General features: G+C 39.1%; 1 long non-coding RNA gene across 1 annotated transcript; it reads left to right on the top strand.

Annotated features, from left to right (window-relative positions):
- The first annotated feature begins 9913 nt into the window (after window positions 1-9913).
- Window positions 9914-10479, top strand: LOC122978883. Its single transcript, XR_006402765.1, has 2 exons — window positions 9914-10189; window positions 10285-10479. It is a non-coding gene; the product is annotated as an uncharacterized LOC122978883 (long non-coding RNA).
- The last annotated feature ends 4017 nt before the right edge of the window (window positions 10480-14496 follow it).

Genomic DNA, 14496 nt, shown 5'->3' with positions numbered 1-14496 from the left:
CTCCCTGTCTGGTATGAACCATCCATCTTTGGCCTCTCCTGTGACAGGGTTGAGCTCAGGGCAAAAGGTTGCAGGAGTCTGAGGAGGCACATTTAGGTCTGTCTTTCACAATGCTTTTGCATTTGTGAATACATGCATTTGTCTGTGCGTGTGTGTGTGTGTGCTTGTTTGAGTGTGTGGGAACTAAAAAATAAATAAACATGTCTTTGAGGGTTTATATACATGCATGTAATATGCTACAGAAAGAGTCTACAGTACCATCTAGTGGTGAGAAATGTTCATTCAAATGCCAAACTGAAGCAGGGATTTCCGTTTGACAGCTGCAAGTTACAGAAATTAATACAAAAAGTTCATGAAATCCAGTTTGGCCAAAAGTGATTCAAGAAAGATACTACTTGATGCAGAGATTGACTTAAAGGATATGTTCAGGTATTTTTAAGTCTGTCTTAACACAGTACTGACATGCCAATTGTATTGCATACAGTATATACGTAACAATTCCTACTCTCCGTACTGGTGTGTTGCTGTTAACGCAGCTACACTGTAAAGAGATGGAGGACAAAATCTACAGCCCTTGTCACTTTCCAAAGTAATGTAATGTATAACTGAGTGTAGGTAAAAGTGAAAATGTGGAAACAAATAAATAAAAATTAAAAAAATAGCGAAATCAAGTCAGTATCTGCCAAAGTTAAAGTCTATTGAGCATGAAATTCTTTTTGTTTCCCTGTAATGAAATTCCTTGCTGAACTGCGGGATACGTTCCAGTTGTCGGCTACTAGCATGTAACACTCAAAATAATAAATGACCTTACCAGTTAATCAGTCAACTTTCCCATTATCAGCCAGATGAACGTGAAACTCAAAACCCCTTTCCTGGCTGACCTTGACAACAGTCCAAACAGTTATAATCAAGATCAGGTGCTCTTACAGTAAATAGCAGGATTGTGCAAATTGTGCAAACAGGACAGGTATCGTAATCGAGTAACATTAAACCTACTGAAATATTGTGACAATAGTGCGACTCAGTGCGAGACCCAGAGCCGGGGAGAGCAGCAGATGAGCCAACTGTCAATCACAGCTGTCAATCAATACCCACACAGCACACATCAAAGCTACTATGGCAAAGTCTTCAAATCTTATTAACGGACTAATCATTTTCTAAATGACCACCAGCACATTTATTAGAGGGTCTGGATTCAGAGATTGAGACCGTAACGACTTGTAGAAAGAAGTGATGACACCAGTTGCTGAACTGGTGCCAAGATTGCATCATGAATCAGGTAACAGATTCTGTGATCTGTCACTGAAAGGCTTACTCTTCACTAACAGCTAACATTTAAGCTGACATTAGCATTTTATTATCAGCTGAGTCAACAGACCTGGGTCAAGACAGCAGAAAAGCTTTACAAATGGCATCACTTGTCTTGTACAGAAGATCGATAGACTGAGTTTGTCTTCAGCTCGGGCTTGGGGGAGTCAGCTGGGGAAAACCATGTTGCTCTCTGAGGCAAACTCAAATGAAAACACTCAAAGTATTTGTAGCAGCTTTTGTCTCCAGGACTGCGAAGTGCCTGGAACAAACTCCAGATATGGTCTCAGGGTCAGCGTGGATTAGTTTAATCTGACCAGAGGTTTGCCTGTGGATCTGGTGTGAACCTCAAAGTCATCCTTTGATTGGCTCCCACTGAATTCTCTTGTCGTCTCCAAATCCTGAGGAGAATTAAATCCATGGATGGTTACATTTGGTGGGCTGTAGGTCTTAGATGAGGTTTTTTTTTTGTTTTTTTTTCAAGAGAAACTTTGCTCACTTAGAAAGAATTTTAGGGGCTTGACATACCGACATGCCTGCAATCACAAAAAGACATGAACACTTTGCATGTACAAAACTACAGATAGTCGATCAAACAGTCATAGAATGTGAAAGCAATGCTGAAAATGAGTCTCTGGGGTTGTTTGTGCTTATCAGTGTCAGTGGAAAGTGTTGCACTATAAGGGCAGCTGATTTTGCCTTTGTGTGTGTGTGTGTGTGTGTGTGTGTGTGTGTGTGTGTGTGAGAAAGAGCTGTTCTTCTCACGCTGTGATGATGACTCATTGGTGACAACAGTTACCGCTCTGATTTATTTTGGTATCACTTATCCTTGATTTGATTTGGTCTCTCTAGGAGATCACATACACACACACACACACACACACACACACACACACACACACACACACACAGACACACACACACAAGATCACACTCTTACATTCACTCCAACCTGTACTGCCTTAGACACGTAATGTGGCATTATGGCATAAATAACCTTTAACAAATACACAGTACTCAGTAAGTAAGTTTGATTTGATGTTTTGCACAGGCACTGTGTGAATATAGTGATATTTTAGGTCATCAAAATCAAGTTTTTGAGTCCATTTAAAGTCCCCTCTGCTCAAAAATGTGTTTCGCTTCTTGTTCATTGAGTTGGATGTTTAAGCTTCACTGTGCAGAATGATGTATGTGCACAGTTTGACACTAGAAGGCTGTTTTTACATTCATCTGCTGAAGATGGAAAGTTTCTTTGTGCTCACTTTAAATCTGCTTTTAAGACCTACAAGCCTGATTTGTGACATCACAGCTAACTTGGAAGCCAATTGTGGTCCAGTACGCAATTTACACAAGTGTGATATGGAAACCTGAAGCCTCCAGTGCACAAACAATGAAAATTAACTTTACAGTGAATTAGGAGACATCTTGTTTTCAAACAATTAAACTTTTGAAATGAAAAATATTTGAGTATTCATAGATTCTGGATTCATTTCAATGAGAGAAAAGGTCATATCAGGCAGAAATTATTATTTCAAGCAGAGTATTTTTTTTTTAAATATGTCTTGAGGGGATCTTTAAGTTGTTTAGCAGGTTTTGCTTTTAGGGTAATTGTGATACTCAAGTGATAACTGATACTCTCCAAACTCTTTCCCTCAGATGACTTGACTGTTAAGTATTTTTTAGTTTTCTCTCCAAACATTCATTCATGCAAATTACAAAAGATTCCACTAGCAAAAGAGTTTCCTGGTGAACTTTCAGCCCTTCAACTCTTAGTATTTTTCCACAGTCACACACACATTATAATGGACGGGGACATTTCTCAGTGAGGTTTATAGCTGGTGAAGGTCCATTGCTTCCTTCCTCATCTCAATAAGGCATTATAAGGAAATAGAAAAGTCATGTCATCCACAAATACAAGCGAACAAGCAGCCATAGCATCAAAAAGGCAAACATACAGTAGTCTGCATAAATCATACATAGACATAAAATAATTTAATGAGGGTGTTTGTGTGATTTGGCGATCTCTATTCTAACAGAGAATTGAGAAAGCCCAGTCCGGAGCATTGGGAGGTGTAACTAACATTGGGACGTGTAACTATTTGGCATGTCTTGTATTATAGTTGTGTACATCACCGTTAGGCTGGGAAAATGCTTTACAAGGCAAGAGAAGCGAAGCAGGCTGATGCAAAATTTTTGAAAATAAAAACACAAGTTTGGTATTTATTTATGTTAAAAACTGACAGGATCTTGAGCTGATTGAAGAGAGGAGTTGAGTGGCTGAGTGGGGAGCTGCAGAGTCTAGTGATGATTCTCTGTAGGGTCATCGAATATCACTAAAAAATATCACGGATGGATGCTTGAAAGTATGAAGAAAATGATCTGCGTACCTGTTTTCATTGTTGCACACTGTTTGCACTGCAGTATGATACAGTTGAGCAGAGAGAAAAGCAAGCAGAACGTGTAAAAATCGAATAAAAATTAGAATAAAAAGCAGGAATATTTATTGCTGTCTTTGTGTGTGTGTATGTGTATGTATTATTTCTGTGTGTGTGTGTGTGCATCTGTGTGTCGGTGTGTGTGTGAGATCAGTCCATAATGAGGATGTAATTGGTGGTGTCTGAGTGCAGATTTGCAGGTGTCAGCCTGATGTGACACACTGCAGGCCTGTTTGTACCTCGCTGATAAGATAAGACTCTCTGTCTGTCACTATCACATTCACACAGACTGAAAGGTGTCAGCTCCTTTCATCCTGACAGATTAATACGTTGCCATATTTGAAGCGTGATTATCACTCATTCACCTCATGCACACCAGGCGCAAAATGTATTCTTGTTTGGCTGTGCTTGTGAGGACATTACACTGATTCGGGCTTTAGCTCTCTTTGTCCAAAGGGCAGCTTCATCAGGGCTGTGTGAGGTCAACGTAGGATGGAAACAGGATGTCGAATTAACACTTGTATGAAATGTATTGATTGACTGTTAGTCATCAGGATTCATGACTACAAGAAGGTGTTTTTGCAATCAGTTTATCAGGTACCATATTGATTTTGTGTAAAGAAACATCTGACTTGTGAAGTTTAAAATGTCTTTGTAATTGATGCCAGTTGTATTGTGGGTTAGTCAGAGCTCTGGAATTGATCTGGAATTAATCTATATTTCTGTTATTGTCAACAAATCCCCCCCAAAAAGACCAAAACCAGTCATGCGTTAGTCCGTCTCTTCATATTTCCACAGCCTGTGACACTCAGCCCCGAGCCCACTTTAATTCCTATTAAAGATGAAAAAAACAGGCCACAAACAGATTATCCTATTATATAGAAAATTCTAAGCAATTTCTTTGAACAGCTGGTAACTATAGTTTTTAGCAAATGGTATTCAAACAGGAGTAAAAAAAAATGTAGGGAACTATTTCAGAAGCAGATTCATACACAGTTTTCATAGCAGCAGGACGTTGAATGTGGAATCAACTCAAAACAAACTGCAGAGCCCATGTTCATGGTAGGAACATAAAAAGACATGTCATGCAGTGCAGTGGTGCGGCTCATAAATGTGTTTTTGATATATTTTGAACAACAGTGGAGATCTATGGCACAGAGGAATAATATATATCAGGCTTTGGATACACAGAGAGTACTTGTTAGTATAGGATCCGTTCGTTGTTGGTTTTGGTCTCTTCATGGAATTTGTTGACAGTAAGAAAAATAGTCTTTTACGGCCTGAGCCAAGTCGACTCTCAAGTCCGTGTGAGGGAAAATCAAAGTCACATCACAAATCTTCATCTTAAAATTGTAAATAACGCTGAAACTGTCAAGGGTCTAATGTCACGCTCATTGCATGGCATTAATTCTAGTGGACATTTTTCTTCCAAAGCCGTTTAATGGAGCTTTAACCAGCTCCTATCAAGGAATTATTATTGGAACTTTTTAATGAATTAAACAGCTTAAGCTAGAAATCTGTGCAATAAAAAGACATCTGTTTATACAGAGACGGACGGAAGGAGTCAGAATAAAATGTCAGAGGTAAAATGTGTGCAGCTGCTGAAGTCAAGGCAGCAAAATGCAGATATGACTTATCAATACACGAGATCAAAACAATCACACTGCATAACAAAACACTGACTACGGTGATTATTACAACTACATTTACATTTACAGGAGATTCAGCCGCACCTCTTATCGCTCCCTTTCCTGTGTGTGTGTGTGTGTGTGTGTGAATGGTGTGATGTTGAGTTTCCGCTGTGTGTATGTGTAGTCTGTCCTCTTTCCTGGTCTCCATGGTGATGGAGGTTTCACAGCTCAGGTCCTATATCTGTTTGACGTCTTCTTGATCAGATTCCTCACACATGTTATCAATCCATCTGTAATCTTGTCATCCTGTTTGTCCATGCTGTGTTTCTGTAATTTGTCTTCTTGCTCTATTCTGTACACACAATATCTATTGCATGTCTCTCCGTCCTGGAAGGGACTTCTATTTTTTTTTTTTATTCCAATTAAAGGTCTAAGGATAGAAGATGTTGTATTGCTGTACAGATTGTAAAGCCCCTCAGGCAATTAAGTGATTACAAAAATGCTACAAATGCAAAATCCTCACATTAACCAGCGTAGTCATGACCAGTTGAGCCAAATTAACCTGCAAGCTCCTTTATTAATGACATTTTACTTAGTCAAAACTGATTGGTTTTTGCATTCAAACTCTTAGTCAAGGCCTTTAAGCAGTGAGTCAATCCTCATTTTTCTGGCTTACATCTGGCTCAAGTCCAAGTCTCAAATGTAAAGTTCTGATCCTGACATCATCATCGTTCACTAATGAGGCTGTGTTTTCTTTGGATATTGTGGAGGATTACATACCAGAAATTTCTGAGCATGAAAATATAACCAACATTGCATTCTGATGTACTTTAAAGGATAAGTTCACAATCTTTTAAGTCTGTCTTAAAACAACAGTCAGGTGCCCAAATGAACAGTGAAAGAGGTTTTTCCTCGCTGTAATCATCCCTCTTGTTCACTTTGGCTATTAAAAGATCTTCTTCAAATGTACTTTCAATGTAAGTGATGGAAGCCAAAATCCACAGTGTGTCCACACAGTCATTTTGTGCAAAAATGCATTTAAAAGTTTATCTGATGTTTATACGAAGCTTCAGCGGTCTGAATTAGTCATATCAAGTGGATATCTGCCATGTTTACAATCTTTTTAGCATCAAATTCCCTCTTTGTGTTTCCTCGACAGTGTTTCCCTGTTGAGCTGAAGTGGAAGTAAAGTAACAAAAAGAAGGACTTTGGCTCTAAAATGACTGTAACACTGAAAGATATCTACTTGATTTGACTCATTTGGACAGCTGAAGCTTCATTTTAGCTTAAAATAAACTTTTTAATTACATTTTTGCACAGAAGAAGGCTTTTGGAGGATTTTGAACCACATTACTTGTAAGTGCATTATGAAGGGATCTTCTAATTGCCAGTATGAACATGAGGAATGATTATTGCAAGAAAATTGAACAGTACTTTGAACAGTAATTGTGAACCTGTCCTTTAACCAAAACATCTGATATTATCTGTGATACGCACTGACTCTGTCTTTTTCTCTTCTCTTGTATAACTGAACATCAGCAGGCCTGATCTTTGTTGATCCAGATTCTACTTTAATTTTCCATTTAACCGTCCAGTGACTTATTATAGATCTATTGTTTGTTTACTGTTAAAACTAACTGCAACATTTACATCTGCCTTAGCACAAGTTTTACCACTAAATCTTACTCCAAAGCTCATTTAGTCTTAATGTGAGTCAGAGATGATTTAATATTCTGTGTGACTTTGTGAGCACAATACACATTATATTATAAGTGATCTAACTAAATATACTGAGGCTTCTTGGCAGAAGACAGTTGTCAGGGAGATTTGACTGGAGGATCCGGATGCTATGAGCTTGATTTATAGTTTGTTTGCAGATGATTACTTTAGATTCATTAGTTGTGTGTGTGTTTTTACAAACTGAGTCAGCTGATTTGTGAGGGGAATTTTTAAAGTATTACATTTTTATAGCATGACATGCTATAGATGTATATGAATCCATGTTCCCATGCGGCCACATTTACAACACACACACACACGGACACACACACACACACACAGGGAGGTCACCAGTTGCCATAAGTGTCCTATGTTGTAAAATGGAAAGTCTCTTTTAGCAAGTAAAATTCAGTTCTCACACAGTTGGGGCCAGCAGACAGTTTAACCAGATACGTATGTTTAAGACTGAATAACAGCTATAGATTTATTACCAAGGGAAGACAAACAAAACCTGAACTGCTGCTTCATCCTTCAATTCAGCTTTCAATTAACATTAACATTTAAGACGTATTACCACTCAGAATTATACAAATAAGTCTGATTATAAAGTGATTTTCAGTAACACTTTACTTTAAGTCTATTTAGCATTTATAAGCAGTATATAAACAGTTAATAAATGGTTAAAAACACACTATAATGCAGTTTTAAGCTGATAGAAGCGTTCGTTAACCTATTTGTCAACAACGATAACTCCTCCTGTGGGCACCCATGAGAAGAGGCTGGTGCATAAACAGATAATAAATGAAAATAAAGTAAAACAGGTTTAATAATATAAAATATGTCTTCATAGGAGAAGCTATAATTGTTTACAAATACTGTACATTAATAAAATGTCCTTATATCTGCTTATAACTACATTATTGTGTGTTATAAATCATTTATTAAACGTTTATATACTGCTTATTAATGTTAAATAGGGGGACTTAAAGTAGTACGAGTAGTAGTAAGAAGTTTCACCAGATTTTCAAAGTTTTGATGAAGTAAGTGTTGCTGCTGCCTAAACAACTGCAGAAACATTTAAAATCGATAGATAGATTTTTTTTTTTTTTATCTTAGTTGTTTGTGTGCTGGATCAGTGATAAAATACTTTCCAACCGAACAGAAATCACCACAGAGGTCGAATGGTGTTTTAACCAGTTTTAAGTTCATATCAGTTCAGCAGACTCACTCTCCGGTTTCAGATGATGACCTCCTGGCTCCCCTGCATTTGTCATGGCTTGGAGTTGGTTTGCTAGATTTCACAGAGGCCAAGGACAAGGTTAAAGTGGTTGGCAGTGTATGTGAAAGTCGATGTGACTGTGTGTGTGTGTGTGTGTGGGGAGGGGAGGTCAGGGCAGATGGTACAGATTTCAGGAACCATAGGAAAGCAGGGGTTAATCACCAGGGGAGGGGAAACAAGTCAACCGTTAGATTTCAGGGGTTGAAGGGGAAAGACTGAGGGCAGAAGCTGGTGGTAGAGGCAAATAACAAAAACAGTGTTTAACCTCTCAAACTCCACTGACTGGCCGGTGGAGCCAGACATTGTTCAAACTAGCAGAAATTTACAGTTGAGATCCCAGAGTTTCCAAAGACTCCAAATATGTTAAACTGAATTTTGAGGAAATGTGCATAAAATGATGCACAATTGCGGATATTTTCATTTGAATGTTGCGGCCATAAAAAAAGAGTCTTGGGTTTGAATTAGAGCTGCACCTATTAGTTGATAGACAGAAAACTAATCTGCAACATTTTTGATAATCAATTGATAATTCTTTTAATCATTCTTTAAGCAAAAATTTGTCAGTTCCAGCTTCTCAAATGCAAAGATGTACTGCTTTTCAGTGTTTTATATAATTGAGAATTGAATATTTTGGGGTTTTGGACTGTTGGTCACACAAAACAAGACATCTGAAGACATCACCTTGGGCTGTGGAAACTTAGAATGGGCATTTTTCACTATTATCTGACAGTTATGTCATAAACAATTAATCGACACAATAATCAGCCGATTAGCCATAGATTTCAAATATTACTTAAACATGATATATTGTCAATGAAGAGCTGGAGCAAGACAAAACAGAATATACATGTATATGATACTGTCATACAGTGTAGAATAAGAGCATTTTTCCAACCTCAAAGCTACTTAAAGGGAAATAAAATGGGAAAACTGGATGTTAAAGAGATGAACAAATATCTTATCTGTTATATTCACACTGCAGCTACTAGAAATGGTCATCACTTCATGGCTGATAAAACAATAGTTTCATGCAATTACACTTACTAGCTTTCTTTCTGTGAACTAGAAAAGAAAATTGATGGGCTGTCACTTTCACATCCGCATGTAAAGTTTGGAGCTGGAGCCAGGAAGTGATTAGCTTAGCTTAGCTTAGCTTAGCATAAAGACTGGAATCAGGGAAAGGTAAAAAAAAAAAAAAAAAATGCACCTTTAAAACTTGCTATACATACACATATCTCATTTGTATATGGACACAGCTAGGCTAGTTGTCTCTCCTGCACGCTTCTTCACGCTAAGCTAAGCTAATCACCTCCCAGCTCTACACTTAGCGTAGAGCAATACTATAACTACGAATCTTTCTTAACAGTATGTTATGTGTTTAGTTCAGTCAGCCAACTCATGTAGAACAGATCATTATTTAAATGTAGAATATGTACAGCATTAGTGTTTGGTGTCTATTCTCTGACCTCGTCACTTCTCATAAGGAAATTCATCCAGCAGGGAGTGGGGAGCAACAATACTAACTCCGGCCCATAGGGCTTTTTAAACGCTATATGTGTTACATCTGCTCCTGCTGTCTCCCCTGACACTCCATCCACATCCATTTCTATGTCTTCCTAATTGTTGTCACTCCCCCAGTGATTCTCTCTCCCTCTTCCCCCTGTGTGTTTGAGTGCGTGTCTTTGATTGTCTGAGTGGAGACAGGTGTGCCTGAGTCAGAGCAGAACCCCACCAGCTGCACCAAGTCCTGTAATCAACCCTGCATATATAATCTCAGCTCTGTCACATCCACTCTGCCAGATTGTAGCGTCTGTTCAGTCAGTACTACACTTCTAGCCATTCTTGTCTACCTGAGCATTTTGCTCATTTCCCCTTGTCTTTTACTGAGTCTGAACCAGTTTCCTCCCTGCAGTTATGCCTGTTCTGCCCTCAGGCCCCTGCCTCCTCAACCTCGTCTTGTCTGCTCCATTCTCCCAACCTGAACCCACCAAGGTCCACACTTCACCTTCTGGATCTCCGTCTGGCTCAGCTCTGAACCACTCCCTGGACCTCACCTGGCTAAACTAATAACCTTGCAGTCCTGAAAATAAAAACTGTTTTAATTCGATCCTCTCAAGCCTGTCTGTGTTCACACTCGGGTTCACCTGCTTAGTTGCCACGTAACGATATGAGTGGCGGCCATAGCAGCAAGCAACAACATAACTAGTGTGAGCGTGAACTAGCTTGCAGACTTTGCTTCGTATAAGGATGGCAGCTGTTTGAAAAATGATCTAATATCATTGTTTATTCATTATTAATGTTTTTAGCCACCTTTAACAAACACCTTTTCCTATAAACGCTAGATACGCGTGGGCTGAATGTCCCGGCTCAACAGAGGAGGCATGTCCATGAGTGAGTCAAGGGATCGCAGTTAGCTCAGACATGTAACAGCAGGACAGAGGCGCGAATGATGTAAAAGACAGCAGAGATTACAACTAGAAAGTGTTACGATGACGCAAGTACTGCGCTGCCGCACTTATGGTTTTCCCATGGGGGCAGTACTTAACTTTGTTATAATCACAACCACTTCAACTTTTCATAGAAAGTGCTTTAGTGGATGCAGAGTTGTCTTAGAATATGGAAAGTAAACCCCAAGAGCTAATTTTTTTAGAAAGGCTGATTGGAAAAAAAAAAAAACACTAAATGAGTGATGGTTACAGAAGCTAGTTAAACAGAGTCTGACCTAAAAATGACGTCATGACTTCAGCTCTCTATAACCATCAACTCGCTATCACTCCCATCAAAGGCAGTGACATGATAAAACTGTGTGTGTGTGTGTGTGTGTGTGTGCCTGCATGTTTATGTACAAGTGTGTATGTGGCGATATTAATCCAGACTGATTACATGTCTGTTGGCTCAGACCCAAATGAAACAGCAGTTAATTCCCTCCCTTCTTCCCTACATTATTTGTCTTCTGTAGCCATTTGTGTCTCTCACCCTCTGTGTGACTCAAACACACACACACACACACACGCAGGGTTTTATCATTATGTCGTTGCCTTTGATGTGAGTGATAACGAGTCGATGTGTAGTGGGAGTTCTGTGTTGCCTGTGGTGCGATCGTGGGAGAGGTGACGGCAGGAAGTGAAAAAAGGTGATGAGAGAAAAGAGAACCATTCTCTCCCTCACGTTTGACTCATTCTGGAGTCATGTACTGCATAAACAGGATCATAAGTCTCACTGATACCACTAAATGAATCACACTTGTCTTCATAACAGACCTGTCGGCTTTACAGCTCCTCTACTACATTTCTCACCCAACGGTGCCATTTTCATAACCCACTCGATTCACTGGCTCTAACAATAGCTTATTTCACTTAGTAGCTTAGATCACACACGCTGCTCAGAATCATAACAGTTGTATTGCATGAGTGCATTTGTAAAGAGACTCATAGATGTGATATTATCCAGGGATGGAAACAAAGGTTATAATACTGTAACCCTAGTTCTATAAGCACAGGCAGAGCCCTCTACTGGAATCTACTGGACTCTACTGGACTCTATGGGTAATACTGTCCTCCAATCACAAGCACGCAGTCGCCCACTGAAATTGTGTGTTGCTGGCCAATCAGGACATGCCTACCAATTACATGTGTCTCACACAGTACATAAAGCAGCGTCTTGGCAGGTGGTATACCTGATGGTACAACATCGCCAGTGTTGTAACACCCAACAAGTCAAGTTGCAGTGCAAGTTGAAAGTAGATCATTCTCTCGACAAACTCTCAGGGCGGTGTTAGCGAGGCGAGGCTGTATTGATCTGCATGCAGAGGCAATTACTCAGAGACTATACATTATGATTGAAAAGGACATGATGCCTTTTAAATGGGATGAATGGTATGTGGGCTTTTGTTGGCTACTTTGAACTGGGCTATTGCATCCCATTACTAGCTATATTGAAAAAAAATGCTGGGATTGTGCTGCAAAAATGGTTTGAATGAAAACTTTAACCAAGAAAAAAATGTGCCTTTTGTATTTTATGAATTAGTAATGATTAATCAACTATTAATTTGTTTTTAATCAAACAAGACAATGACACACCCCTCCAGCCAGCTGAGATTTCTTTTTCTTCCTTTTAATAATAAACACTGTTCACAATAAATGTTAACCAACATTATTTCTACTGCAAGAAAGTCATCACTGAATGTGCCACCACTGACTCAAGATGTTGCCACACTGCTTGAGCTAGCTAAAGTTAGCATGGCTCATATTCAAAGTTTCATCAAGCTGATGTTTGTTGCGCTGCGTTGTCAAAAACATATACGGTTAACATTAGATACACCAGGCTGCAAAAAATATACCATCACCTCGACATTGTAACATTTTCAGAGTCTGAAGATCCCTCCACCAAATGTTGCAACAATATTCATTTGGGTTTTAGAGATAACAAAGTGCATGGTGGGTAGTCACAACAAAAACTCATTTTACAGGATAAGGCTGGCAATATTCTCTATCGTTCTTACTCGTCAACAAATCTCATGTGCAGAGCAAACCAACAATGAATTGATCTAATTACAAATATTGTGTGTGTATCCATAACCTGATACACCTCATTCCTCAGTGCCGAAGACAGAACTTCACTAGCTTGTTCTGCAACATATCACAACCTCTTGACTTTGTACTACCTTGTAAATTTCTCAAAGAATTTCAGTACAAAGTCAAGAGGTTGTGTGATCCGTAACACAACAAGCTAGACACCGAAAGAGACTGAAAGGTGATCGCTGTTATTAGTCTTTGGAGCCGTTTCTAAATAAAATAACGAGCCCAAATTTTTTGTGGTGAAGGAACATGTCACCCAGTGCAACGATATGGCTCACTGACATGTTCTTAATAGTTTTTGGACCAAAACAGGGGTCTAAGGCACAGAGGAATACGATATATCAGCCTTTGGATACACACACTATAATTGTGAGTAGATAAATTCGTTGTTGGTTTGGCTTTGCACATGAGATTTGTTGACAATAAGAAAAATATTTTAAAAATCACCAGCAATGTGCTTCAAGCAAAGAGACACTAATTGTAAGTTTAATAAACACAGTGGTGTGATGTAGTTTGATAGAAATGTAGAGAGATTAGTCCTTGAAATTGTCTTTATTTGAGTTGGGAGCATGTAGACCAACGGAGGGTTTTAACTTAGAGACTGTTAAGGTTTCTTCTTTGTCTTTCTCTTGTTCTGTAACATTCTGTCTTTATTAATCAACACTCACCACGCCTGTTAAAGTAACATCTGTCAGCCTCGCACTTCATCCGCCTCTCTCCTCTGCACTTTGCCTCTCAGATACGCACACACACACACACATACTCAACGTATTACGCCATGTAACACACACAATGTACACAGCAGACTCATTAAGTTAACTGCTTTGAAATCTTGTGATCAGGGATTCTGCGCTTCAATTCCCCGCGGATCATACACTGTCTCCAACCGCTCCTGGGAGAAGCCTCTGACCCACACACACACACACACACACACACATACACACACACACATGCAGTCGCACACAGAAACACACACACACGCTGGGTGGTATGTGCAGTTGTGATATCATTTAATGGACTCACATGGTCCAAGTTAATCAGCTTTGCGTAAGTAGCTGCTAGGTCATCCATGAAGATTTATTCCTGTTTTCGATTAATCATATGATTATGACTCGCTTTTTTCTTTTTAGTCTGGCAACTTATGTTCCTCTGAGTGTTTTATATTCATCATCATCATCATCATCATCATAAGCAGCAGCAGCAATAAATGACACTATATCAAGCCCAAGTATTATTGACACTGATAATTATTCCAGCCGAGCAGAAACAGACTCTTCGTTAGGACTTTAACCAGCGGGAATAGTAAGACAATACAAAGACCACACACACACACACACACACATTCATATACACATGCACACATCTATACACGCACACATTGCACTACTTCCCAATTAACATATTGAATGTGCAGTATCAGTCCTTTTATCCAAAACTGAGGGAAGTATTTTAATGAGAAGCACATGACTGTACAATCCTGGTTAAGATGACAAGACTTCTCATAGCCACACACACACACACACACACACACACACACACACACAGAG

This window comes from Thunnus albacares, chromosome 3, assembly GCF_914725855.1.
Source record: "Thunnus albacares chromosome 3, fThuAlb1.1, whole genome shotgun sequence".
NCBI classification, from domain to species: Eukaryota; Metazoa; Chordata; class Actinopteri; order Scombriformes; family Scombridae; genus Thunnus; species Thunnus albacares.
Note: the sequence above shows the minus strand (reverse complement) of the source record. Positions and strands in the feature narration are given on the sequence as shown.